The sequence below is a fragment of the Triturus cristatus genome, chromosome 1_1 (assembly GCF_964204655.1).
Source record: "Triturus cristatus chromosome 1_1, aTriCri1.1, whole genome shotgun sequence".
NCBI lineage: Eukaryota > Metazoa > Chordata > Amphibia > Caudata > Salamandridae > Triturus > Triturus cristatus.
In genome coordinates this window covers 1123637604-1123664051 of record NC_140579.1, presented here as the reverse complement: position 1 = coordinate 1123664051, position 26448 = coordinate 1123637604, and positions in this window count along the sequence as shown.

The window sequence follows — 26448 nt, the reverse complement described above, 5'->3', positions numbered from 1 at the left end:
GGGCAGTGCAATGGTGTTCGGGTAGAGTAGGGGGTCGTGCTGGGGATGGTGTTTCAGGGTTTAGGGCAGTGCAGTGGTGTTCGGGCACTGTAGAGGGTCGTGCTTGGGGCTGGTGTTTCAGGGTTTGGGGCAGTGCATTGGTGTTCGAGCAGTGTAGGGGGTCGTGCTGGGGTGGTGTTTCAGTGTTTAGGGCAGTGCAGTGGTGTGTGGGCAGTGTAGGGGGTCGTGCTGGGGGTGGTGTTTCAGGGTTTAGGGCAGTGCAGTGGTTTGCGGGCAGTGTAGGGGGTCGTGCTGGGGCTGGTGTTTCAGGGTTTAGGGCAGTGCAGTGGTGTGCGGGCAGTGTAGGGGGTCGTGCTGGGGTGTTGTTTCAGGGTTTAGGGCAGTGCAGTGGTGTGCGGGCAGTGTAGGGGGTCGTACTGGTGTTTCAGGGTTTAGGGCAGAGTAGTGGTGTTCAGGCAGTGTTGGGGGACGTGCTGGGGGTGGTGTTTCAGAGGTTAGGGCAAAGCAGTGGTGTTCAGGCAGTGTAGGGGGTCTTGCTCGGGGTGGTGTTTCAGGAATTAGTGCAGTGCAGTGGTGTTCTGGAAGTGTTGGGGGATGTGCTGGGGGTGGTGTTTTAGGGTTTAGGGCAGAACAGTGGTGTTCAGGCAGTGTAGGGGGTCTTGATGGGGTGGTGTTTCAGGGTTTTGGGCAGTGGTGTTCAGGCAGTGTAGGCGGTCTTGCTGGGGGTGGTGTTTCAGGGTTTAGGGCAGAGCAGTGGTGTTCAGGCAGTGTAGGGGGTTGTGCTGGTGTTTCAGGGTTTAGGGCAGAGCAGTGGTGTTCGGGCAGTGTAGGGGGTCGTGCTGGGGGTGGTGTTTCAGGATTTAGGGCAGTGCAGTGGTGATCTGGCAGTGTAGGGGGATGTGCATGGGGTGGTGTTTTAGGGTTTAGGGCAGAACAGTGGTGTTCAGGCAGTGTAGGGGGTCGTCCTGGGAGTGGTGTTCCAGGGTTTAGGGCAGTGCAGTAGTGTATGGGCAGTGTAGGGGGTCTTGATGGGGGTGGTGTTTCAGGGTTTAGGGCAGTGCTATAGTGTTCGGGCAGTGTAGGAGGTCGTGCTGGTGGGTGGTGTTTCAGGGTTTAGGGCAGTGCAATGGTGTTCGGGTAGAGTAGGGGGTCGTGATGGGGTGGTGTTTCAGGGTTTAGGGCAGTGCAGTGGTGTTCGGGCAGTGTAGGGGGTCGTGCTTGGGGCTGGTGTTTCAGGGTTTGGGGCAATGCAGTGGTGTTCGGGCAGTGTAGGGGGTCGTTGTGGGGCTGGTGTTTCAGGGTTTAGGGCAGTGCAGTGGTGTTCGGGCAGTGTAGGGGGTCGTGCTGTGGCTGGTGTTTTAGGGTTTAGGTCAGAACAGTGGTGTACAGGCAGTGTAGTGGGTCGTCCTGGGAGTGGTGTTCCAGGGTTTAGGGCAGTGCAGTGGTGTATGGGCAGTGTAGGGGGTCTTGATGGGGGTGGTGTTTCAGGGTTTAGGGCAGTGCTATAGTGTTCGGGCAGTGTAGGAGGTCGTGCTGGTGGGTGGTGTTTCAGGGTTTAGGGCAGTGCAATGGTGTTCGGGTAGAGTAGGGGGTCGTGATGGGGTGGTGTTTCAGGGTTTAGGGCAGTGCAGTGGTGTTCGGGCAGTGTAGGGGGTCATGCTTGGGGCTGGTGTTTCAGGGTTTGGGGCAATGCAGTGGTGTTCGGGCAGTGTAGGGGGTCGTTGTGGGGCTGGTGTTTCAGGGTTTAGGGCAGTGCAGTGGTGTTCGGGCAGTGTAGGGGGTCGTGCTGTTGCTGGTGTTTTAGGGTTTAGGTCAGAACAGTGGTGTACAGGCAGTGTAGTGGGTCGTCCTGGGAGTGGTGTTTTAGGGTTTAGGGCAGTGCAGTGGTGTTCGGGCAGTGTAGGGGGTTATGCAGGGGGTGGTGTTTCAGGGTTTAGGGCAGTGCAGTGGTTTTCGGGCAGTGTAGGGGGTCTTGATGGGGTGGTGTTTCAGGATTTAGGGCAGTGGTGTTCAGGCAGTGTAGGGGGTCTTGCTGGGGGTGGTGTTTCAGGGTTTAGGGCAGAGCAGTGGTGTTTGGGCTGTGTAGGGGGTCGTGCTGGTGTTTCAGGGTTTAGGGCAGAGCAGTGGTGTTCGGGCAGTGTAGGGGGACGTGCTGGGAGAGGTGTTTCAGGTTTTAGGGCAGAGCAGTGATGTTCAGGCAGTGTAGAAAGTCGTGCTGGGGTGGTGTTTCAGGATTTAGGGCAGAGCAGTAGTGTTCGGGCAGTGTAGGGGGACATGCTGGGCATGTTGTTTGAGGGTTTAGGGCAGAGCAGTGGTGTTCGGGCAGTGTAGGGGGTTGTGCTGGGGGTGGTCTGTCAGGGTTTAGGGCAGTGCAGGGGTGTTCGGGCTGTGTTGGGGGTGGTGCTGCGGCTGGTGTTTCAGTGTTTAGGGCCATGCAGTGGTGTTCGGGCAGTGTGAGGGGTCGTGCTGGGGCTGGTATTTTAGGGTTTAGGGCAGTGCAGTGGTGTCCGGGCAGTGTTGGGTGTCGTGCTGGGGCTGGTGTTTTAGGGTTAGGGCAGTGCAGTGGTGTCCGGGCAGTGTAGGGGGTCGTGCTGGGGCTGGTGTTTTAGGGTTAGCGCAGTGCAGTGGTGTTCGGGCAGTGTTGGTGCTCATGCTGGGGGTGGTGTTTTAGGGTAGTGTAGTGGTGTTCAGGAAGTGTAGGGTATCGTGCTGGGGGTGGTGTTACAGGGTTTATGGCAGTGCAGTGGTGTTCGGGCAGTATAGGGGATCATGCAGGGGAGTGCTGTTTCAGGGTTTAGGGCAGTGAAGTGGTGTTTGGGCAGTGTAGGGGGTCGTGCAGGGGGGTGGTGTTTCAGGCTTTAGGGTAGTGCAGTGGTGTTCGGGCAGTGTAGGGGGTCATGCAGGGGGGGTGGTGTTTCAGGGTTTAGGCAGTGCAGTGGTGTTCGGGCAGTGTAGGGGGTCGTGCTTGGGGCTGGTGTTTCAGGGTTTGGGGCAGTGCATTGGTGTTCGAACAGTGTAGGGGGTCGTGCTGGGGTGGTGTTTCAGTGTTTAGGGCAGTGCAGTGGTGTGCGGGCAGTGTAGGGGGTCGTGCTGGGGGTGGTGTTTCAGGGTTTAGGGCAGTGCAGTGGTTTGCGGGCAGTGTAGGGGGTCGTGCTGGGGCTGGTGTTTCAGGGTTTAGGGCAGTGCAGTGGTGTGCGGGCAGTGTAGGGGGTCGTGCTGGGGTGTTGTTTCAGGGTTTAGGGCAGTGCAGTGATGTGTGGGCAGTGTAGGGGGTCGTACTGGTGTTTCAGGGTTTAGGGCAGAGCAGTGGTGTTCAGGCAGTGTAGGGGGACGTGCTGGGGGTGGTGTTTCAGAGGTTAGGGCAAAGCAGTGGTGTTCAGGCAGTGTAGGGGGTCTTGCTCGGGGTGGTGTTTCAGGAATTAGGGCAGTGCAGTGGTATTCTGGAAGTGTTGGGGAATGTGCTGGGGGTGGTGTTTTAGGGTTTAGGGCAGAACAGTGGTGTTCAGGCAGTGTAGGAGGTCTTGATGGGGTGGTGTTTCAGGGTTTAGGGCAGTGGTGTTCAGGCAGTGTAGGCGGTCTTGCTGGGGGTGGTGTTTCAGGGTTTAGGGCAGAGCAGTGGTTTTCAGGCAGTGTAGGGGGTTGTGCTGGTGTTTCAGTGTTTAGGGCAGAGCAGTGGTGTTCGGGCAGTGTAGGGGGTCGTGCTGGGGGTGGTGTTTCAGGATTTAGGGCAGTGCAGTGGTGATCTGGCAGTGTAGGGGGATGTGCATGGGGTGGTGTTTTAGGGTTTAGGGCAGAACAGTGGTGTTCAGGCTGTGTAGGGGGTCGTCCTGGGAGTGGTGTTTCAGGGTTTAGGGCAGTGCAGTGGTGTACGGGCAGTGTAGGGGGTCTTGCTGGGAGTGGTGTTTCAGGGTTTAGGGCAGTGCTATAGTGTTCGGGCAGTGTAGGAGGTCGTGCTGGTGGGTGGTGTTTCAGGGTTTAGGGCAGTGCAATGGTGTTCGGGTAGAGTAGGGGGTCGTGATGGGGTGGTGTTTCAGGGTTTAGGGCAGTGCAGTGGTGTGCGGGCAGTGTAGGGGGTCGTACTGGTGTTTCAGGGTTTAGAGCAGAGCAGTGGTGTTCAGGCAGTGTAAGGGGACGTGCTGGGGGTGGTGTTTCAGAGGTTAGGGCAAAGCAGTGGTGTTCAGGCAGTGTAGGGGGTCTTGCTCGGGGTGGTGTTTCAGGAATTAGGGCAGTGCAGTGGTGTTCTGGAAGTGTTGGGGGATGCGCTGGGGGTGGTGTTTTAGGGTTTAGGGCAGAACAGTGGTGTTCAGGCAGTGTAGGGGGTCTTGATGGGGGTGGTGTTTCAGGGTTTAGGGCAGTGGTGTTCAGGCAGTGTAGGCGGTCTTGCTGGGGGTGGTGTTTCAGGGTTTAGGGCAGAGCAGTGGTGTTCAGGCAGTGTAGGGGGTTGTGCTGGTGTTTCAGGGTTTAGGGCAGAGCAGTGGTGTTCGTGCAGTGTAGGGGGTCGTGCTGGGGGTGGTGTTTCAGGATTTAGGGCAGTGCAGTGGTGATCTGGCAGTGTAGGGGGATGTGCATGGGGTGGTGTTTTTGGGTTTAGGGCAGAACAGTGGTGTTCAGGCAGTGTAGGGGGTCGTCCTGGGGGTGGTGTTTCAGGGTTTAGGGCAGAGCAGTGGTGTTCAGGCAGTGTAGGGGGTTGTGCTGGTGTTTCAGGGTTTAGGGCAGAGCAGTGGTGTTCGGGAAGTGTAGGGGGTCGTGCTGGGGGTGGTGTTTCAGGATTTAGGGCAGTGCAGTGGTGATCTGGCAGTGTAGGGGGATGTGCATGGGGTGGTGTTTTAGGGTTTAGGGTTTAGGGCAGAGCAGTGGTGTTCAGGCAGTGTAGGGGGTCGTCCTGGGAGTGGTGTTTCAGGGTTTAGGGCAGTGCAGTGGTGTATGGGCAGTGTAGGGGGTCTTGCTGGGGGTGGTTTTTCAGGGTTTAGGGCAGTGCTATAGTGTTCGGGCAGTGTAGGAGGTTGTGTAGGGGGTGGTGTTTCAGGGTTTAGGGCAGTGCAGTGGTGTTCAGACCGTGTAGGGGGTCGTGCAGGGGGTGGTGTTTTAGGGTATAGGGCAGTGCAGTGGTTTTCGGGCAGTGTAGGGGGTCTTGATGGGGTGGTGTTTCAGGGTTTAGGGCAGTGGTGTTCAGGCAGTGTAGGCGGTCTTGCTGGGGGTGGTGTTTCAGGGTTTAGAGCAGAGCAGTGGTGTTCAGGCATTGTAGGGGGTCTTGCTCCGGGTGGTGTTTCAGGAATTAGGGCAGTGCCGTGGTGTTCTGGCAGTGTTGGGGGATGTGCTGGGGGTGGTGTTTTAGGGTTTAGGGCAGAACAATGGTGTTCAGGCAGTGTAGGGGGTCGTCCTGGGGGTGGTGCTTCAGGGTTTAGGGCAGTGCAGTGGTTTGCGGACAGTGTAGGGGGTCGTGCTGGTGTTTCAGGGTTTAGGGCAGTGCAGTGGTGTGCGGGCAGTGTAGGGGGTCGTGCTGGGGTGGTGTTTCAGGGTTTAGGGCAGTGCAGTGGTGTGCGGGCAGTGTAGGGGGTCGTACTGGTGTTTCAGGGTTTAGGGCAGAGCAGTGGAGTTCAGGCAGTGTAGGGGACGTGCTTGGGTGGTGTTTCAGGGTTTAGGGCAGTGCTGTGGTGTGCGGGCAGTGTAGGGGGTCGTACTGGTGTTTCAGGGTTTAGGGCAGAGCAGTGGTGTTCAGGCAGTGTAGGGGGACGTGCTGGGGGTGGTGTTTCAGAGGTTAGGGCAAAGCATTGGTGTTCAGGCAGTGTAGGGGGTCTTGCTCGGGGTGGTGTTTCAGGAATTAGGGCAGTGCAGTGGTGCTCTGGCAGTGTTGGGGGATGTGCTGGGGTGGTGTTTTAGGGTTTAGGGCAGAACAATGGTGTTCAGGCAGTGTAGGGGGTCGTCCTGGGAGTGGTGTATCAGGGTTTAGGGCAGTGCAGTGGTGTTCGGGCAGTGTAGGAGGTTTTGCAGGGGGTGGTGTTTCAGGGTTTAGGGCAGTGCAGTGGTGTTCAGACAGTGTAGGGGGTCGTTCAGGGGGTGGTGTTTCAGGGTTTAGGGCAGTGCAGTGGTTTTCGGGCAGTGTAGGGGGTCTTGATGGGGTGGTGTTTCAGGGTTTAGGGCAGTGGTGTTCAGGCAGTGTCGGCGGTCTTGCTGGGGGTGGTGTTTCAGGGTTTAGGGCAGAGCAGTGGTGTTGAGGCAGTGTAGGGGGTTGTGCTGGTGTTTCAGGGTTTAGGGAAGAGCAGTGGTGTTCGGGCAGTGTAGGGGGTCGTGCTGGGGGTGGTGTTTCAGGGTTTAGGGTAGTGCAGTGGTGTTCTGGCAGTGTAGGGGGATGTGCTGGGGGTGGTGTTTTAGGGTTTATGGCAGAACAGTGGTGTTCAGGCAGTGTAGGGGGTTGTCCTGGGAGTGGTGTTTCAGGGTTTAGGGCAGTGCAGTGGTGTACGGGCAGTGTAGGGGGTCTTGCTGGGGTTGGTGTTTCAGGGTTTAGGGCAGTGCAGTCGTGTTCAGGCTGTGTAGGAGGTCGTGCTGGGGGGTGGTGTTTCAGGGTTTAGGGCAGTGCAATGGTGTTCGGGTAGAGTAGGGGGTCGTGCTGGGGATGGTGTTTCAGGGTTTAGGGCAGTGCAGTGGTGTTCGGGCACTGTAGAGGGTCGTGCTTGGGGCTGGTGTTTCAGGGTTTGGGGCAGTGCATTGGTGTTCGAGCAGTGTAGGGGGTCGTGCTGGGGTGGTGTTTCAGTGTTTAGGGCAGTGCAGTGGTGTGCGGGCAGTGTAGGGGGTCGTGCTGGGGGTGGTGTTTCAGGGTTTAGGGCAGTGCAGTGGTTTGCGGGCAGTGTAGGGGGTCGTGCTGGGGCTGGTGTTTCAGGGTTTAGGGCAGTGCAGTGGTGTGCGGGCAGTGTAGGGGGTCGTGCTGGGGTGTTGTTTCAGGGTTTAGGGCAGTGCAGTGGTGTGCGGGCAGTGTAGGGGGTCGTACTGGTGTTTCAGGGTTTAGGGCAGAGCAGTGGTGTTCAGGCAGTGTAGGGGGACGTGCTGGGGGTGGTGTTTCAGAGGTTAGGGCAAAGCAGTGGTGTTCAGGCAGTGTAGGGGGTCTTGCTCGGGGTGGTGTTTCAGGAATTAGGGCAGTGCCGTGGTGTTCTGGAAGTGTTGGGGGATGTGCTGGGGGTGGTGTTTTAGGGTTTAGGGAAGAACAGTGGTGTTCAGGCAGTGTAGGGGGTCTTGATGGGGTGGTGTTTCAGGGTTTTGGGCATTGGTGTTCAGGCAGTGTAGGCGGTCTTGCTGGGGGTGGTGTTTCAGGGTTTAGGGCAGAGCAGTGGTGTTCAGGCAGTGTAGGGGGTTGTGCTGGTGTTTCAGGGTTTAGGGCAGAGCAGTGGTGTTCGGGCAGTGTAGGGGGTCGTGCTGGGGGTGGTGTTTCAGGATTTAGGGCAGTGCAGTGGTGATCTGGCAGTGTAGGGGGATGTGCATGGGGTGGTGTTTTAGGGTTTAGGGCAGAACAGTGGTGTTCAGGCAGTGTAGGGGGTCGTCCTGGGAGTGGTGTTCCAGGGTTTAGGGCAGTGCAGTGGTGTATGGGCAGTGTAGGGGGTCTTGATGGGGGTGGTGTTTCAGGGTTTAGGGCAGTGCTATAGTGTTCGGGCAGTGTAGGAGGTCGTGCTGGTGGGTGGTGTTTCAGGGTTTAGGGCAGTGCAATGGTGTTCGGGTAGAGTAGGGGGTCGTGATGGGGTGGTGTTTCAGGGTTTAGGGCAGTGCAGTGGTGTTCGGGCAGTGTAGGGGGTCGTCCTGGGAGTGGTGTATCAGGGTTTAGGGCAGTGCAGTGGTGTTCGGGCAGTGTAGGAGGTTTTGCAGGGGGTGGTGTTTCAGGGTTTAGGGCAGTGCAGTGGTGTTCAGACAGTGTAGGGGGTCGTTCAGGGGGTGGTGTTTCAGGGTTTAGGGCAGTGCAGTGGTTTTCGGGCAGTGTAGGGGGTCTTGATGGGGTGGTGTTTCAGGGTTTAGGGCAGTGGTGTTCAGGCAGTGTCGGCGGTCTTGCTGGGGGTGGTGTTTCAGGGTTTAGGGCAGAGCAGTGGTGTTGAGGCAGTGTAGGGGGTTGTGCTGGTGTTTCAGGGTTTAGGGAAGAGCAGTGGTGTTCGGGCAGTGTAGGGGGTCGTGCTGGGGGTGGTGTTTCAGGGTTTAGGGTAGTGCAGTGGTGTTCTGGCAGTGTAGGGGGATGTGCTGGGGGTGGTGTTTTAGGGTTTATGGCAGAACAGTGGTGTTCAGACAGTGTAGGGGGTTGTCCTGGGAGTGGTGTTTCAGGGTTTAGGGCAGTGCAGTGGTGTACGGGCAGTGTAGGGGGTCTTGCTGGGGTTGGTGTTTCAGGGTTTAGGGCAGTGCAGTCGTGTTCAGGCTGTGTAGGAGGTCGTGCTGGGGGGTGGTGTTTCAGGGTTTAGGGCAGTGCAATGGTGTTCGGGTAGAGTAGGGGGTCGTGCTGGGGATGGTGTTTCAGGGTTTAGGGCAGTGCAGTGGTGTTCGGGCACTGTAGAGGGTCGTGCTTGGGGCTGGTGTTTCAGGGTTTGGGGCAGTGCATTGGTGTTCGAGCAGTGTAGGGGGTCGTGCTGGGGTGGTGTTTCAGTGTTTAGGGCAGTGCAGTGGTGTGCGGGCAGTGTAGGGGGTCGTGCTGGGGGTGGTGTTTCAGGGTTTAGGGCAGTGCAGTGGTTTGCGGGCAGTGTAGGGGGTCGTGCTGGGGCTGGTGTTTCAGGGTTTAGGGCAGAGCAGTGGTGTTCAGGCAGTGTAGGGGGACGTGCTGGGGGTGGTGTTTCAGAGGTTAGGGCAAAGCAGTGGTGTTCAGGCAGTGTAGGGGGTCTTGCTCGGGGTGGTGTTTCAGGAATTAGGGCAGTGCCGTGGTGTTCTGGAAGTGTTGGGGGATGTGCTGGGGGTGGTGTTTTAGGGTTTAGGGCAGAACAGTGGTGTTCAGGCAGTGTAGGGGGTCTTGATGGGGTGGTGTTTCAGGGTTTTGGGCATTGGTGTTCAGGCAGTGTAGGCGGTCTTGCTGGGGGTGGTGTTTCAGGGTTTAGGGCAGAGCAGTGGTGTTCAGGCAGTGTAGGGGGTTGTGCTGGTGTTTCAGGGTTTAGGGCAGAGCAGTGGTGTTCGGGCAGTGTAGGGGGTCGTGCTGGGGGTGGTGTTTCAGGATTTAGGGCAGTGCAGTGGTGATCTGGCAGTGTAGGGGGATGTGCATGGGGTGGTGTTTTAGGGTTTAGGGCAGAACAGTGGTGTTCAGGCAGTGTAGGGGGTCGTCCTGGGAGTGGTGTTCCAGGGTTTAGGGCAGTGCAGTGGTGTATGGGCAGTGTAGGGGGTCTTGATGGGGGTGGTGTTTCAGGGTTTAGGGCAGTGCTATAGTGTTCGGGCAGTGTAGGAGGTCGTGCTGGTGGGTGGTGTTTCAGGGTTTAGGGCAGTGCAATGGTGTTCGGGTAGAGTAGGGGGTCGTGATGGGGTGGTGTTTCAGGGTTTAGGGCAGTGCAGTGGTGTTCGGGCAGTGTAGGGGGTCGTACTTGGGGCTGGTGTTTCAGGGTTTGGGGCAGTGCAGTGGTGTTCGGGCAGTGTAGGGGGTCGTTGTGGGGCTGGTGTTTCAGGGTTTAGGGCAGTGCAGTGGTGTTCGGGCAGTGTAGGGGGTCGTGCTGTGGCTGGTGTTTTAGGGTTTAGGTCAGAACAGTGGTGTTCAGGCAGTGTAGTGGGTCGTCCTGGGAGTGGTGTTTTAGGGTTTAGGGCAGTGCAGTGGTGTTCGGGCAGTGTAGGGGGTTATGCAGGGGGTGGTGTTTCAGGGTTTAGGGCAGTGCAGTGGTTTTCGGGCAGTGCAGGGGGTCTTGATGGGGTGGTGTTTCAGGATTTAGGGCAGTGGTGTTCAGGCAGTGTAGGGGGTCTTGCTGGGGGTGGTGTTTCAGGGTTTAGGGCGGAGCAGTGGTGTTTGGGCTGTGTAGGGGTCGTGCTGGTGTTTCAGGGTTTAGGGCAGAGCAGTGGTGTTCGGGCAGTGTAGGGGGACGTGCTGGGAGAGGTGTTTCAGGTTTTAGGGCAGAGCAGTGATGTTCAGGCAGTGTAGAAAGTCGTGCTGGGGTGGTGTTTCAGGATTTAGGGCAGAGCAGTAGTGTTCGGGCAGTGTAGGGGGACGTGCTGGGAATGTTGTTTGAGGGTTTAGGGCAGAGCAGTGGTGTTCGGGCAGTGTAGGGGGTTGTGCTGGGGGTGGTCTGTCAGGGTTTAGGGCAGTGCAGGGGTGTTCGGGCTGTGTTGGGGGTGGTGCTGCGGCTGGTGTTTCAGTGTTTAGGGCCATGCAGTGGTGTTCGGGCAGTGTGAGGGGTCGTGCTGGGGCTGGTATTTTAGGGTTTAGGGCAGTGCAGTGGTGTCCGGGCAGTGTTGGGTGTCGTGCTGGGGCTGGCGTTTTAGGGTTAGGGCAGTGCAGTGGTGTCCGGGCAGTGTAGGGGGTCGTGCTGGGGCTGGTGTTTTAGGGTTAGCGCAGTGCAGTGGTGTTCGGGCAGTGTTGGTGCTCATGCTGGGGGTGGTGTTTTAGGGTAGTGTAGTGGTGTTCAGGAAGTGTAGGGTATCGTGCTGGGGGTGGTGTTACAGGGTTTATGGCAGTGCATCGGTGTTCGGGCAGTATAGGGGATCATGCAGGGGAGTGCTGTTTCAGGGTTTAGGGCAGTGAAGTGGTGTTTGGGCAGTGTAGGGGGTCGTGCAGGGGGGTGGTGTTTCAGGCTTTAGGGTAGTGCAGTGGTGTTCGGGCAGTGTAGGGGGTCATGCAGGGGGGAGGTGTTTCAGGGTTTAGGCAGTGCAGTGGTGTTCGGGCAGTGTAGGGGGTCGTGCTTGGGGCTGGTGTTTCAGGGTTTGGGGCAGTGCATTGGTGTTCGAACAGTGTAGGGGGTCGTGCTGGGGTGGTGTTTCAGTGTTTAGGGCAGTGCAGTGGTGTGCAGGCAGTGTAGGGGGTCGTGCTGGGGGTGGTTTTTCAGGGTTTAGGGCAGTGCAGTGGTTTGCGGGCAGTGTAGGGGGTCGTGCTGGGGCTGGTGTTTCAGGGTTTAGGGCAGTGCAGTGGTGTGCGGGCAGTGTAGGGGGTCGTGCTGGGGTGTTGTTTCAGGGTTTAGGGCAGTGCAGTGGTGTGCTGGCAGTGTAGGGGGTCGTACTGGTGTTTCAGGGTTTAGGGCAGAGCAGTGGTGTTCAGGCAGTGTAGGGGGACAGTGCTGGGGGTGGTGTTTCAGAGGTTAGGGCAAAGCAGTGGTGTTCAGGCAGTGTAGGGGGTCTTGCTCGGGGTGGTGTTTCAGGAATTAGGGCAGTGCAGTGGTATTCTGGAAGTGTTGGGGGATGTGCTGGGGGTGGTGTTTTAGGGTTTAGGGCAGAACAGTGGTGGTCAGGCAGTGTAGGAGGTCTTGATGGGGTGGTGTTTCAGGGTTTAGGGCAGTGGTGTTCAGGCAGTGTAGGCGGTTTTGCTGGGGGTGGTGTTTCAGGGTTTAGGGCAGAGCAGTGGTTTTCAGGCAGTGTAGGGGGTTGTGCTGGTGTTTCAGTGTTTAGGGCAGAGCAGTGGTGTTCGGGCAGTGTAGGGGGTCGTGCTGGGGGTGGTGTTTCAGGATTTAGGGCAGTGCAGTGGTGATCTGGCAGTGTAGGGGGATGTGCATGGGGTGGTGTTTTAGGGTTTAGGGCAGAACAGTGGTGTTCAGGCTGTGTAGGGGGTCGTCCTGGGAGTGGTGTTTCAGGGTTTAGGGCAGTGCTATAGTGTTCGGGCAGTGTAGGAGGTCGTGCTGGTGGGTGGTGTTTCAGGGTTTAGGGCAGTGCAATGGTGTTCGGGTAGAGTAGGGGGTCGTGATGGGGTGGTGTTTCAGGGTTTAGGGCAGTGCAGTGGTGTTCGGGCAGTGTAGGGGGTCGTGCTTGGGGCTGGTGTTTCAGGGTTTGGGGCAGTGCAGTGGTGTTCGGGCAGTGTAGGGGGTCGTTGTGGGGCTGGTGTTTCAGGGTTTAGGGCAGTGCAGTGGTGTTCGGGCAGTGTAGGGGGTCGTGCTGGGGCTGGTGTTTCAGGGTTTGGGACAGTACAGTGGTGTTCGGGCAGTGTAGGGGGTCATGCTGGGGTGGTGTTTCAGGATTTAGGGCAGTGCAGTGGTGTGCGGGCAGTGTAGGGGGTCGTGCTGGGGCTGGTGTTTCAGGGTTTAGGGCAGAGCAGTGGTATTCAGGCAGTGTAGGGGGACGTGCTGGGGGTGGTGTTTCAGGGTTTAGGGCAGTGCAGTGGTTTGCGGGCAGTGTAGGGGTTCGTGCTGGGGTGGTGTTTCAGGGTTTAGGGCAGTGCAGTGGTGTGCGGGCAGTGTAGGGGGTCGTACTGGTTTTTCAGGGTTTAGGGCAGAGCAGTGGTGTTCAGGCAGTGTAGGGGGACGTGCTGGGGGTGGTGTTTCAGGGTTTAGGGCAGTGCTGTGGTATGTGGGCAGTGTAGGGGGTCGTGCTGGGGTGGTGTTTCAGGGTTTAGGGCAGTGCAGTGGTGTGCGGGCAGTGTAGGGGGTCATACTGGTGTTTCAGGGTTTAGGGCAGAGCAGTGGTGTTCAGGCAGTGTAGGGGGACGTGCTGGGGGTGGTGTTTCAGAGGTTAGGGCAAAGCAGTGGTGTTCAGGCAGTGTAGGGGGTCTTGCTCGGGTGGTGTTTCAGGAATTAGGGCAGTGCAGTGGTGTTCTGGCAGTGTTGGGGGATGTGCTGGGGGTGGTGTTTTAGGGTTTAGGGCAGAACAATGGTGTTCAGGCAGTGTAGAGGGTCGTCCTGGGAGTGGTGTATCAGGGTTTAGGGCAGTGCAGTGGTGTTCGGGCAGTGTAGGAGGTTGTGCAGGGGGTGGTGTTTCAGGGTTTAGGGCAGTGCAGTGGTGTTCAGACAGTGTAGGGGGTCGTGCAGGGGGTGGTGTTTCAGGGTATAGGGCAGTGCAGTGGTTTTCGGGCAGTGTAGGGGGTCTTGATGGGGTGGTGTTTCAGGGTTTAGGGCAGTGGTGTTCAGGCAGTGTAGGCGGTCTTGCTGGGGGTGGTGTTTCAGGGTTTAGGGCAGAGCAGTGGTGTTCAGGCAGTGTAGGGGGTCTTGCTCGGGGTGGTGTTTCAGGAATTAGGGCAGTGCCGTGGTGTTCTGGCAGTGTTGGGGGATGTGCTGGGGGTGGTGTTTTAGGGTTTAGGGCAGAACAATGGTGTTCAGGCAGTGTAGGGGGTCGTCCTGGGGGTGGTGCTTCAGGGTTTTGGGCAGTGCAGTGGTTTGCGGGCAGTGTAGGGGGTCGTGCTGGTGTTTCAGGGTTTAGGGCAGTGCAGTGGTGTGCGGGCAGTGTAGGGGGTCGTGCTGGGGTGGTGTTTCAGGGTTTAGGGCAGTGCAGTGGTAAGCGGGCAGTGTAGGGGGTCGTACTGGTGTTTCAGGGTTTAGGGCAGAGCAGTGGTGTTCAGGCAGTGTAGGGTGACGTGCTGGGGAGGTGTTTCAGGGTTTAGGGCAGTGCTGTGGTGTGCGGGCAGTGTAGGGGGTCGTACTGGTGTTTCAGGGTTTAGGGCAGAGCAGTGGTGTTCAGGCAGTGTAGGGGGACGTGCTGGGGGTGGTGTTTCAGAGGTTAGGGCAAAGCATTGGTGTTCAGGCAGTGTAGGGGGTCTTGCTCGGGGTGGTGTTTCAGGAATTAGGGCAGTGCAGTGGTGCTCTGGCAGTGTTGGGGGATGTGCTGGGGGTGGTGTTTTAGGGTTTAGGGCAGAACAATGGTGTTCAGGCAGTGTAGGGGGTCGTCCTGTGAGTGGTGTATCAGGGTTTAGGGCAGTGCAGTGGTGTTCGGGCAGTGTAGGAGGTTTTGCAGGGGGTGGTGTTTCAGGGTTTAGGGCAGTGCAGTGGTGTTCAGACAGTGTAGGGGGTCATTCAGGGGGTGGTGTTTCAGGGTTTAGGGCAGTGCAGTGGTTTTCGGGCAGTGTAGAGGGTCTTGATGGGGTGGTGTTTCAGGGTTTAGGGCAGTGGTGTTCAGGCAGTGTCGGCGGTCTTGCTGGGGGTGGTGTTTCAGGGTTTAGGGCAGAGCAGTGGTGTTCAGGCAGTGTAGGGGGTTGTGCTGGTGTTTCAGGGTTTAGGGAAGAGCAGTGGTGTTCGGGCAGTGTAGGGGGTCGTGCTGGGGGTGGTGTTTCAGAATTTAGGGCAGTGCAGTGGTGTTCTGGCAGTGTAGGGGGATGTGCTGGGGTGGTGTTTTAGGGTTTATGGCAGATCAGTGGTGTTCAGGCAGTGTAGGGGGTTGTCCTGGGAGTGGTGTTTCAGGGTTTAGGGCAGTGCAGTGGTGTACGGGCAGTGTAGGGGGTCTTGCTTGGGGTGGTGTTTCAGGGTTTAGGGCAGTGCTATAGTGTTCGGGCAGTGTAGGAGGTCGTGGTGGTGGGTGGTGTTTCAGGGTTTAGGGCAGTGCAATGGTGTTCGGGTAGAGTAGGGGGTCGTGATGGGGTGGTGTTTCAGGGTTTAGGGCAGTGCAGTGGTGTTCGGGCAGTGTAGGGGGTCGTGCTTGGGGCTGGTGTTTCAGGGTTTAGGGCAGTGCAGTGGTGTGCGGGCAGTGTAGGGGGTCATACTGGTGTTTCAGGGTTTAGGGCAGAGCAGTGGTGTTCAGGCAGTGTAGAGGGATGTGCTGGGGGTGGTGTTTCAGAGGTTAGGGCAAAGCAGTGGTGTTCAGGCAGTGTAGGGGGTCTTGCTCGGGGTGGTGTTTCAGGAATTAGGGCAGTGCAGTGGTATTCTGGCAGTGTTGGGGGATGTGCTGGGGGTGGTGTTTTAGGGTTTAGGGCAGAACAATGGTGTTCAGGCAGTGTAGAGGGTCGTCCTGGGAGTGGTGTATCAGGGTTTAGGGCAGTGCAGTGGTGTTCGGGCAGTGTAGGAGGTTGTGCAGGGGGTGGTGTTTCAGGGTTTAGGGCAGTGCAGTGGTGTTCAGACAGTGTAGGGGGTCGTGCAGGGGGTGGTGTTTCAGGGTATAGGGCAGTGCAGTGGTTTTCGGGCAGTGTAGGGGGTCTTGATGGGGTGGTGTTTCAGGGTTTAGGGCAGTGGTGTTCAGGCAGTGTAGGCGGTCTTGCTGGGGGTGGTGTTTCAGGGTTTAGGGCAGAGCAGTGGTGTTCAGGCAGTGTAGGGGGTCTTGCTCGGGGTGGTGTTTCAGGAATTAGGGCAGTGCCGTGGTGTTCTGGCAGTGTTGGGGGATGTGCTGGGGGTGGTGTTTTAGGGTTTAGGGCAGAACAATGGTGTTCAGGCAGTGTAGGGGGTCGTCCTGGGGAGGGTGCTTCAGGGTTTAGGGCAGTGCAGTGGTTTGCCAGCAGTGTAGTGGGTCGTGCTGGTGTTTCAGGGTTTAGGGCAGTGCAGTGGTGTGCGGGCAGTGTAGGGGGTCATGCTGGGGTGGTGTTTCAGGGTTCAGGGCAGTGCTGTGGTGTGCGGGCAGTGTAGGGGGTCGTACTGGTGTTTCAGGGTTTAGGGCAGAGCAGTGGTGTTCAGGCAGTGTAGGGGGACGTGCTGGGGCTGGTGTTTCAGGATTTAGGGCAGTGCAGTGGTGATCTGGCAATGTAGGGGGATGTGTATGGGGTGGTGTTTTAGGGTTTAGGGCAGAACAGTGGTGTTCAGGCAGTGTAGGGGGTCGTCCTGGGAGTGGTGTTTCAGGGTTTAGGGCAGTGCAGTGGTGTACGGGCAGTGTAGGGGGTCTTGCTGGGGGTGGTGTTTCAGGGTTTAGGGCAGTGCTATAGTGTTCGGGCAGTGTAGGAGGTCGTTGTGGGGCTGGTGTTTCAGGGTTTAGGGCAGTGCAGTGGTGTTCGGGCAGTGTAGGGGGTCGTGCTGGGGCTGAAGTTTCAGGGTTTGGGACAGTACAGTGGTGTTCGGGCAGTGTAGGGGGTCATGCTGGGGTGGTGTTTCAGGATTTAGGGCAGTGCAGTGGTGTGCGGGCAGTGTAGGGTTTTGTGCTGTGGGTGGTGTTTCAGGGTTTAGGGCAGTGCAGTGGTGTGCGGACAGTGTAGGGGGTCGTGCTGGGGCTGGTGTTTCAGGGTTTAGGGCAGAGCAGTGGTATTCAGGCAGTGTAGGGGGACGTGCTGGGGGTGGTGTTTCACGGTTTTGGGCAGTGCAGTGGTGTGCGGGCAGTGTAGGGGGTCGTGCTGGGGTGGTGTTTCAGGGTTTAGGGCAGTGCTGTGGTATGTGGGCAGTGTAGGGGGTCGTGCTGGGGTGGTGTTTCAGGGTTTAGGGCAGTGCAGTGGTGTGCGGGCAGTGTAGGGGGTCATACTGGTGTTTCAGGGTTTAGGGCAGAGCAGTGGTGTTCAGGCAGTGTAGGGGGATGTGCTGGGGGTGGTGTTTCAGAGGTTAGGGCAAAGCAGTGGTGTTCAGGCAGTGTAGGGGGTCTTGCTCGGGGTGGTGTTTCAGGGTATAGGGCAGTGCAGTGGTTTTCGGGCAGTGTAGGGGGTCTTGATGGGGTGGTGTTTCAGGGTTTAGGGCAGTGGTGTTCAGGCAGTGTAGGCGGTCTTGCTGGGGGTGGTGTTTCAGGGTTTAGGGCAGAGCAGTGGTGTTCAGGCAGTGTAGGGGGTCTTGCTCGGGGTGGTGTTTCAGGAATTAGGGCAGTGCCGTGGTGTTCTGGCAGTGTTGGGGGATGTGCTGGGGGTGGTGTTTTAGGGTTTAGGGCAGAACAATGGTGTTCAGGCAGTGTAGGGGGTCGTCCTGGGGGTGGTGCTTCAGGGTTTAGGGCAGTGCAGTGGTTTGCCGGCAGTGTAGTGGGTCGTGCTGGTGTTTCAGGGTTTAGGGCAGTGCAGTGGTGTGCGGGCAGTGTAGGGGGTCATGCTGGGGTGGTGTTTCAGGGTTTAGGGCAGTGCAGTGGTGTGCGGGCAGTGTAGGGGGTCGTACTGGTGTGTCAGGGTTTAGGGCAGAGCAGTGGTGTTCAGGCAGTGTAGGGGGACGTGCTGGGGTGGTGTTTCAGGGTTTAGGGCAGTGCTGTGGTGTGCGGGCAGTGTAGGGGGTCGTACTGGTGTTTCAGGGTTTAGGGCAGAGCAGTGGTGTTCAGGCAGTGTAGGGGGACGTGCTGGGGCTGGTGTTTCAGGATTTAGGGCAGTGCAGTGGTGATCTGGCAGTGTAGGGGGATGTGCATGGGGTGGTGTTTTAGGGTTTAGGGCAGAACAGTGGTGTTCAGGCAGTGTAGGGGGTCGTCCTGGGAGTGGTGTTTCAGGGTTTAGGGCAGTGCAGTGGTGTACGGGCAGTGTAGGGGGTCTTGCTGGGGGTGGTGTTTCAGGGTTTAGGGCAGTGCTATAGTGTTCGGGCAGTGTAGGAGGTTGTTGTGGGGCTGGTGTTTCAGGGTTTAGGGCAGTGCAGTGGTGTTCGGGCAGTGTAGGGGGTCGTGCTGGGGCTGGATGTTTCAGGGTTTGGGACAGTACAGTGGTGTTCGGGCAGTGTAGGGAGTCATGCTGGGGTGGTGTTTCAGGATTTAGGGCAGTGCAGTGGTGTGCGGGCAGTGTAGGGTTTTGTGCTGTGGGTGGTGTTTCAGGGTTTAGGGCAGTGCAGTGGTGTGCGGACAGTGTAGGGGGTCATGCTGGGGCTGGTGTTTCAGGGTTTAGGGCAGAGCAGTGGTATTCAGGCAGTGTAGGGGGTCGTGCTGGGGGTGGTGTTTCAGGGTTTAGGGCAGTGCAGTGGTGTGCGGGCAGTGGAGGGGGTCGTGCTGGGGTGGTGTTTCAGGGTTTAGGGCAGTGCAGTGGTGTGCGGGCAGTGTAGGGGGTCGTACTGGTTTTTCAGGGTTTAGGGCAGAGCAGTGGTGTTCAGGCAGTGTAGGGGGACGTGCTGGGGGTGGTGTTTCAGGGTTTAGGGCAGTGCTGTGGTATGTGGGCAGTGTAGGGGGTCGTGCTGGGGTGGTGTTTCAGGGTTTAGGGCAGTGCAGTGGTGTGCGGGCAGTGTAGGGGGTCATACTGGTGTTTCAGGGTTTAGGGCAGAGCAGTGGTGTTCAGGCAGTGTAGGGGGACGTGCTGGGGGTGGTGTTTCAGAGGTTAGGGCAAAGCAGTGGTGTTCAGGCAGTGTAGGGGGTCTTGCTCGGGGTGGTGTTTCAGGAATTAGGGCAGTGCATTGGTGTTCTGGCAGTGTTGGGGGATGTGCTGGGGGTTGTGTTTTAGGGTTTAGGGCAGAACAATGGTGTTCAGGCAGTGTAGAGAGTCGTCCTGGGAGTGGTGTATCAGGGTTTAGGGCAGTGCAGTGGTGTTCGGGCAGTGTAGGAGGTTGTGTAGGGGGTGGTGTTTCAGGGTTTAGGGCAGTGCAGTGGTGTTCAGACAGTGTAGGGGGTCGTGCAGGGGGTGGTGTTTTAGGGTATAGGGCAGTGCAGTGGTTTTTGGGCAGTGTAGGGGGTCTTGATGGGGTGGTGTTTCAGGGTTTAGGGCAGTGGTGTTCAGGCAGTGTAGGCGGTCTTTCTGGGGGTGGTGTTTCAGGGTTTAGGGCAGAGCAGTGGTGTTCAGGCAGTGTAGGGGGTCTTGCTCCGGGTGGTGTTTCAGGAATTAGGGCAGTGCCGTGGTGTTCTGGCAGTGTTGGGGGATGTGCTGGGGGTGGTGTTTTAGGGTTTAAAGGCAGAACAATGGTGTTCAGGCAGTGTAGGGGGTCGTCCTGGGGGTGGTGCTTCAGGGTTTAGGGCAGTGCAGTGGTTTGCGGGCAGTGTAGGGGGTCGTGCTGGTGTTTCAGGGTTTAGGGCAGTGCAGTGGTGTGCGGGCAGTGTAGGGGGTCGTGCTGGGGTGGTGTTTCAGGGTTTAGGGCAGTGCAGTGGTGTGCGGGCAGTGTAGGGGGTCGTACTGGTGTTTCAGGGTTTAGGGCAGAGCAGTGGAGTTCAGGCAGTGTAGGGGGACGTGCTGGGGTGGTGTTTCAGGGTTTAGGGCAGTGCTGTGGTGTGCGGGCAGTGTAGGGGTCGTACTGGTGTTTCAGGGTTTAGGGCAGAGCAGTGGTGTTCAGTCAGTGTAGGGGGACGTGCTGGGGGTGGTGTTTCAGAGGTTAGGGCAAAGCATTGGTGTTCAGGGAGTGTAGGGGGTCTTGCTCGGGGTGGTGTTTCAGGAATTAGGGCAGTGCAGTGGTGCTCTGGCAGTGTTGGGGGATGTGCTGGGGTGGTGTTTTAGGGTTTAGGGCAGAACAATGGTGTTCAGGCAGTGTAGGGGGTCGTCCTGGGAGTGGTGTATCAGGGTTTAGGGCAGTGCAGTGGTGTTCGGGCAGTGTAGGAGGTTTTGCAGAGGGTGGAGTTTCAGGGTTTAGGGCAGTGCAGTGGTGTTCAGACAGTGTAGGGGGTCATTCAGGGGGTGGTGTTTCAGGGTTTAGGGTAGTGGTGTTCAGGCAGTGTCGGCGGTCTTGCTGGGGGTGGTGTTTCAGGGTTTAGGGCAGTGCAGTGGTGTTCAGGCAGTGTAGGGGGTTTTGCTGGTGTTTCAGGGTTTAGGGAAGAGCAGTGGTGTTCGGGCAGTGTAGGGGGTCGTGCTGGGGGTGGTGTTTCAGGGTTTAGGGCAGTGCAGTGGTGTTCTGGCAGTGTAGGGGGATGTGCTGGGGGTGGTGTTTTAGGGTTTATGGCAGATCAGTGGTGTTCAGGCAGTGAAGGGGGTTGTCCTGGGAGTGGTGTTTCAGGGTTTAGGGCAGTGCAGTGGTGTGCGGGCAGTGTAGGGGGTCGTGCTGGGGTGGTGTTTCAGGGTTTAGGGCAGTGCAGTGGTAAGCGGGCAGTGTAGGGGGTCGTACTGGTGTTTCAGGGTTTAGGGCAGAGCAGTGGTGTTCAGGCAGTGTAGGGTGACGTGCTGGGGAGGTGTTTCAGGGTTTAGGGCAGTGCTGTGGTGTGCGGGCAGTGTAGGGGGTCGTACTGGTGTTTCAGGGTTTAGGGCAGAGCAGTGGTGTTCAGGCAGTGTAGGGGGACGTGCTGGGGGTGGTGTTTCAGAGGTTAGGGCAAAGCATTGGTGTTCAGGCAGTGTAGGGGGTCTTGCTCGGGGTGGTGTTTCAGGAATTAGGGCAGTGCAGTGGTGCTCTGGCAGTGTTGGGGGATGTGCTGGGGGTGGTGTTTTAGGGTTTAGGGCAGAACAATGGTGTTCAGGCAGTGTAGGGGGTCGTCCTGTGAGTGGTGTATCAGGGTTTAGGGCAGTGCAGTGGTGTTCGGGCAGTGTAGGAGGTTTTGCAGGGGGTGGTGTTTCAGGGTTTAGGGCAGTGCAGTGGTGTTCAGACAGTGTAGGGGGTCATTCAGGGGGTGGTGTTTCAGGGTTTAGGGCAGTGCAGTGGTTTTCGGGCAGTGTAGAGGGTCTTGATGGGGTGGTGTTTCAGGGTTTAGGGCAGTGGTGTTCAGGCAGTGTCGGCGGTCTTGCTGGGGGTGGTGTTTCAGGGTTTAGGGCAGAGCAGTGGTGTTCAGGCAGTGTAGGGGGTTGTGCTGGTGTTTCAGGGTTTAGGGAAGAGCAGTGGTGTTCGGGCAGTGTAGGGGGTCGTGCTGGGGGTGGTGTTTCAGGGTTTAGGGCAGTGCAGTGGTGTTCTGGCAGTGTAGGGGGATGTGCTGGGGTGGTGTTTTAGGGTTTATGGCAGATCAGTGGTGTTCAGGCAGTGTAGGGGGTTGTCCTGGGAGTGGTGTTTCAGGGTTTAGGGCAGTGCAGTGGTGTACGGGCAGTGTAGGGGGTCTTGCTTGGGGTGGTGTTTCAGGGTTTAGGGCAGTGCTATAGTGTTCGGGCAGTGTAGGAGGTCGTGGTGGTGGGTGGTGTTTCAGGGTTTAGGGCAGTGCAATGGTGTTCGGGTAGAGTAGGGGGTCGTGATGGGGTGGTGTTTCAGGGTTTAGGGCAGTGCAGTGGTGTTCGGGCAGTGTAGGGGGTCGTGCTTGGGGCTGGTGTTTCAGGGTTTAGGGCAGTGCAGTGGTGTGCGGGCAGTGTAGGGGTCATACTGGTGTTTCAGGGTTTAGGGCAGAGCAGTGGTGTTCAGGCAGTGTAGGGGGATGTGCTGGGGGTGGTGTTTCAGAGGTTAGGGCAAAGCAGTGGTGTTCAGGCAGTGTAGGGGGTCTTGCTCGGGGTGGTGTTTCAGGAATTAGGGCAGTGCAGTGGTATTCTGGCAGTGTTGGGGGATGTGCTGGGGGTGGTGTTTTAGGGTTTAGGGCAGAACAATGGTGTTCAGGCAGTGTAGAGGGTCGTCCTGGGAGTGGTGTATCAGGGTTTAGGGCAGTGCAGTGGTGTTCGGGCAGTGTAGGAGGTTGTGCAGGGGGTGGTGTTTCAGGGTTTAGGGCAGTGCAGTGGTGTTCAGACAGTGTAGGGGGTCGTGCAGGGGGTGGTGTTTCAGGGTATAGGGCAGTGCAGTGGTTTTCGGGCAGTGTAGGGGGTCTTGATGGGGTGGTGTTTCAGGGTTTAGGGCAGTGGTGTTCAGGCAGTGTAGGCGGTCTTGCTGGGGGTGGTGTTTCAGGGTTTAGGGCAGAGCAGTGGTGTTCAGGCAGTGTAGGGGGTCTTGCTCGGGGTGGTGTTTCAGGAATTAGGGCAGTGCCGTGGTGTTCTGGCAGTGTTGGGGGATGTGCTGGGGGTGGTGTTTTAGGGTTTAGGGCAGAACAATGGTGTTCAGGCAGTGTAGGGGGTCGTCCTGGGGAGGGTGCTTCAGGGTTTAGGGCAGTGCAGTGGTTTGCCAGCAGTGTAGTGGGTCGTGCTGGTGTTTCAGGGTTTAGGGCAGTGCAGTGGTGTGCGGGCAGTGTAGGGGGTCATGCTGGGGTGGTGTTTCAGGGTTCAGGGCAGTGCTGTGGTGTGCGGGCAGTGTAGGGGGTCGTACTGGTGTTTCAGGGTTTAGGGCAGAGCAGTGGTGTTCAGGCAGTGTAGGGGGACGTGCTGGGGCTGGTGTTTCAGGATTTAGGGCAGTGCAGTGGTGATCTGGCAATGTAGGGGGATGTGTATGGGGTGGTGTTTTAGGGTTTAGGGCAGAACAGTGGTGTTCAGGCAGTGTAGGGGGTCGTCCTGGGAGTGGTGTTTCAGGGTTTAGGGCAGTGCAGTGGTGTACGGGCAGTGTAGGGGGTCTTGCTGGGGGTGGTGTTTCAGGGTTTAGGGCAGTGCTATAGTGTTCGGGCAGTGTAGGAGGTCGTTGTGGGGCTGGTGTTTCAGGGTTTAGGGCAGTGCAGTGGTGTTCGGGCAGTGTAGGGGGTCGTGCTGGGGCTGAAGTTTCAGGGTTTGGGACAGTACAGTGGTGTTCGGGCAGTGTAGGGGGTCATGCTGGGGTGGTGTTTCAGGATTTAGGGCAGTGCAGTGGTGTGCGGGCAGTGTAGGGTTTTGTGCTGTGGGTGGTGTTTCAGGGTTTAGGGCAGTGCAGTGGTGTGCGGACAGTGTAGGGGGTCGTGCTGGGGCTGGTGTTTCAGGGTTTAGGGCAGAGCAGTGGTATTCAGGCAGTGTAGGGGGACGTGCTGGGGGTGGTGTTTCACGGTTTTGGGCAGTGCAGTGGTGTGCGGGCAGTGTAGGGGGTCGTGCTGGGGTGGTGTTTCAGGGTTTAGGGCAGTGCTGTGGTATGTGGGCAGTGTAGGGGGTCGTGCTGGGGTGGTGTTTCAGGGTTTAGGGCAGTGCAGTGGTGTGCGGGCAGTGTAGGGGGTCGTACTGGTTTTTCAGGGTTTAGGGCAGAGCAGTGGTGTTCAGGCAGTGTAGGGGGACGTGCTGGGGGTGGTGTTTCAGGGTTTAGGGCAGTGCTGTGGTATGTGGGCAGTGTAGGGGGTCGTGCTGGGGTGGTGTTTCAGGGTTTAGGGCAGTGCAGTGGTGTGCGGGCAGTGTAGGGGGTCATACTGGTGTTTCAGGGTTTAGGGCAGAGCAGTGGTGTTCAGGCAGTGTAGGGGGATGTGCTGGGGGTGGTGTTTCAGAGGTTAGGGCAAAGCAGTGGTGTTCAGGCAGTGTAGGGGGTCTTGCTCGGGGTGGTGTTTCAGGGTATAGGGCAGTGCAGTGGTTTTCGGGCAGTGTAGGGGGTCTTGATGGGGTGGTGTTTCAGGGTTTAGGGCAGTGGTGTTCAGGCAGTGTAGGCGGTCTTGCTGGGGGTGGTGTTTCAGGGTTTAGGGCAGAGCAGTGGTGTTCAGGCAGTGTAGGGGGTCTTGCTCGGGGTGGTGTTTCAGGAATTAGGGCAGTGCCGTGGTGTTCTGGCAGTGTTGGGGGATGTGCTGGGGGTGGTGTTTTAGGGTTTAGGGCAGAACAATGGTGTTCAGGCAGTGTAGGGGGTCGTCCTGGGGGTGGTGCTTCAGGGTTTAGGTCAGTGCAGTGGTTTGCCGGCAGTGTAGTGGGTCGTGCTGGTGTTTCAGGGTTTAGGGCAGTGCAGTGGTGTGAGGGCAGTGTAGGGGGTCATGCTGGGGTGGTGTTTCAGGGTTTAGGGCAGTGCAGTGGTGTGCGGGCAGTGTAGGGGGTCGTACTGGTGTGTCAGGGTTTAGGGCAGAGCAGTGGTGTTCGGGCAGTGTAGGGGGACGTGCTGGGGTGGTGTTTCAGGGTTTAGGGCAGTGGTGTGGTGTGCGGGCAGTGTAGGGGGTCGTACTGGTGTTTCAGGGTTTAGGGCAGAGCAGTGGTGTTCAGGCAGTGTAGGGGGACGTGCTGGGGCTGGTGTTTCAGGATTTAGGGCAGTGCAGTGGTGATCTGGCAGTGTAGGGGGATGTGCATGGGGTGGTGTTTTAGGGTTTAGGGCAGAACAGTGGTGTTCAGGCAGTGTAGGGGGTCGTCCTGGGAGTGGTGTTTCAGGGTTTAGGGCAGTGCAGTGGTGTACGGGCAGTGTAGGGGGTCTTGCTGGGGGTGGTGTTTCAGGGTTTAGGGCAGTGCTATAGTGTTCGGGCAGTGTAGGAGGTTGTTGTGGGGCTGGTGTTTCAGGGTTTAGGGCAGTGCAGTGGTGTTCGGGCAGTGTAGGGGGTCGTGCTGGGGCTGGATGTTTCAGGGTTTGGGACAGTACAGTGGTGTTCGGGCAGTGTAGGGGGTCATGCTGGGGTGGTGTTTCAGGATTTAGGGCAGTGCAGTGGTGTGCGGGCAGTGTAGGGTTTTGTGCTGTGGGTGGTGTTTCAGGGTTTAGGGCAGTGCAGTGGTGTGCGGACAGTGTAGGGGGTCATGCTGGGGCTGGTGTTTCAGGGTTTAGGGCAGAGCAGTGGTATTCAGGCAGTGTAGGGGGTCGTGCTGGGGGTGGTGTTTCAGGGTTTAGGGCAGTGCAGTGGTGTGCGGGCAGTGGAGGGGGTCGTGCTGGGGTGGTGTTTCAGGGTTTAGGGCAGTGCAGTGGTGTGCGGGCAGTGTAGGGGGTCGTACTGGTTTTTCAGGGTTTAGGGCAGAGCAGTGGTGTTCAGGCAGTGTAGGGGGACGTGCTGGGGGTGGTGTTTCAGGGTTTAGGGCAGTGCTGTGGTATGTGGGCAGTGTAGGGGGTCGTGCTGGGGTGGTGTTTCAGGGTTTAGGGCAGTGCAGTGGTGTGCGGGCAGTGTAGGGGGTCATACTGGTGTTTCAGGGTTTAGGGCAGAGCAGTGGTGTTCAGGCAGTGTAGGGGGACGTGCTGGGGGTGGTGTTTCAGAGGTTAGGGCAAAGCAGTGGTGTTCAGGCAGTGTAGGGGGTCTTGCTCGGGGTGGTGTTTCAGGAATTAGGGCAGAGCAGTGGTGTTCAGGCAGTGTAGGGGGACGTGCTGGGGGTGGTGTTTCAGAGGTTAGGGCAAAGCAGTGGTGTTCAGGCAGTGTAGGGGGTCTTGCTCGGGGTGGTGTTTCTGGAATTAGGGCGGTGCAGTGGTGTTCTGGAAGTGTTGGGGGATGTGCTGGGGTGGTGTTTTAGGGTTTAGGGCAGAACAGTGGTGTTCAGGCAGTGTAGGGGGTCTTGATGGGGTAGTGTTTCAGGGTTTTGGGCAGTGGTGTTCAGGCAGTGTAGGCGGTCTTGCTGGGGGTGGTGTTTCAGGGTTTAGGGCAGAGCAGTGGTGTTCAGGCAGTGTAGGGGGTTGTGCTGGTGTTTCAGGGTTTAGGGCAGAGCAGTGGTGTTCGGGCAGTGTAGGGGGTCGTGCTGGGGGTGGTGTTTCAGGATTTAGGGCAGAACAGTGGTGTTCAGGCAGTGTAGGGGGTCATCCTGGGAGTGGTGTTTCAGGGTTTAGGGCAGTGCAGTGGTGTATGGGCAGTGTAGGGGGTCTTGATGGGGGTGGTGTTTCAGGGTTTAGGGCAGTGCTATAGTGTTCGGGCAGTGTAGGAGGTCGTGCTGGTGGGTGGTGTTTCAGGGTTTAGGGCAGTGCAATGGTGTTCTGGTAGAGTAGGGGGTCGTGATGGGGTGGTGTTTCAGGGTTTAGGGCAGTGCAGTGGTGTTCGGGCAGTGTAGGGGGTCGTGCTTGGGGCTGGTGTTTCAGGGTTTGGGGCAGTGCAGTGGTGTTCGGGCAGTGTAGGGGGTCGTTGTGGGGCTGGTGTTTCAGGGTTTAGGGCAGTGCCGTGGTGTTCGGGCAGTGTAGGGGGTCGTGCTGTGGCTGGTGTTTTAGGGTTTAGGTCAGAACAGTGGTGTTCAGGCAGTGTAGTGGGTCGTCCTGGGAGTGGTGTTTTAGGGTTTAGGGCAGTGCAGTGGTGTTCGGGCAGTGTAGGGGGTTATGCAGGGGGTGGTGTTTCAGGGTTTAGGGCAATGCAGTGGTTTTCGGGCAGTGTAGGGGGTCTTGATGGGGTGGTGTTTCAGGGTTTAGGGCAGTGGTGTTCAGGCAGTGTAGGGGGTCTTGCTGGGGGTGGTGTTTCAGGGTTTAGGGCAGAGCAGTGGTGTTTGGGCTGTGTAGGGGGTCGTGCTGGTGTTTCAGGGTTTAGGGCAGAGCAGTGGTGTTCGGGCAGTGTAGGGGGACGTGCTGGGAGAGGTGTTTCAGGTTTTAGGGCAGAGCAGTGATGTTCAGGCAGTGTAGAAAGTCGTGCTGGGGTGGTGTTTCAGGATTTAGGGCAGAGCAGTAGTGTTCGGGCAGTGTAGGGGGACGTGCTGGGCATGTTGTTTGAGGGTTTAGGGCAGAGCAGTGGTGTTCGGGCAGTGTAGGGGGTTGTGCTGGGGGTGGTCTGTCAGGGTTTAGGGCAGTGCAGGGGTGTTCGGGCTATGTTGGGGGTGGTGCTGCGGCTGGTGTTTCAGTGTTTAGGGCCATGCAGTGGTGTTCGGGCAGTGTGAGGGGTCGTGCTGGGGCTGGTATTTTAGGGTTTAGGGCAGTGCAGTGGTGTCCGGGCAGTGTTGGGTGTTGTGCTGGGGCTGGCGTTTTAGGGTTAGGGCAGTGCAGTGGTGTCCGGGCAGTGTAGGGGGTCCTGCTGGGGCTGGTGTTTTAGGGTTAGCGCAGTGCAGTGGTGTTCGGGCAGTGTTGGTGCTCATGCTGGGGGTGGTGTTTTAGGGTAGTGTAGTGGTGTTCAGGAAGTGTAGGGTATCGTGCTGGGGGTGGTGTTACAGGGTTTATGGCAGTGCAGTGGTGTTCGGGCAGTATAGGGGATCATGCAGGGGAGTGCTGTTTCAGGGTTTAGGGCAGTGAAGTGGTGTTTGGGCAGTGTAGGGGGTCGTGCAGGGGGGTGGTGTTTCAGGCTTTAGGGTAGTGCAGTGGTGTTCGGGCAGTGTAGGGGGTCATGCAG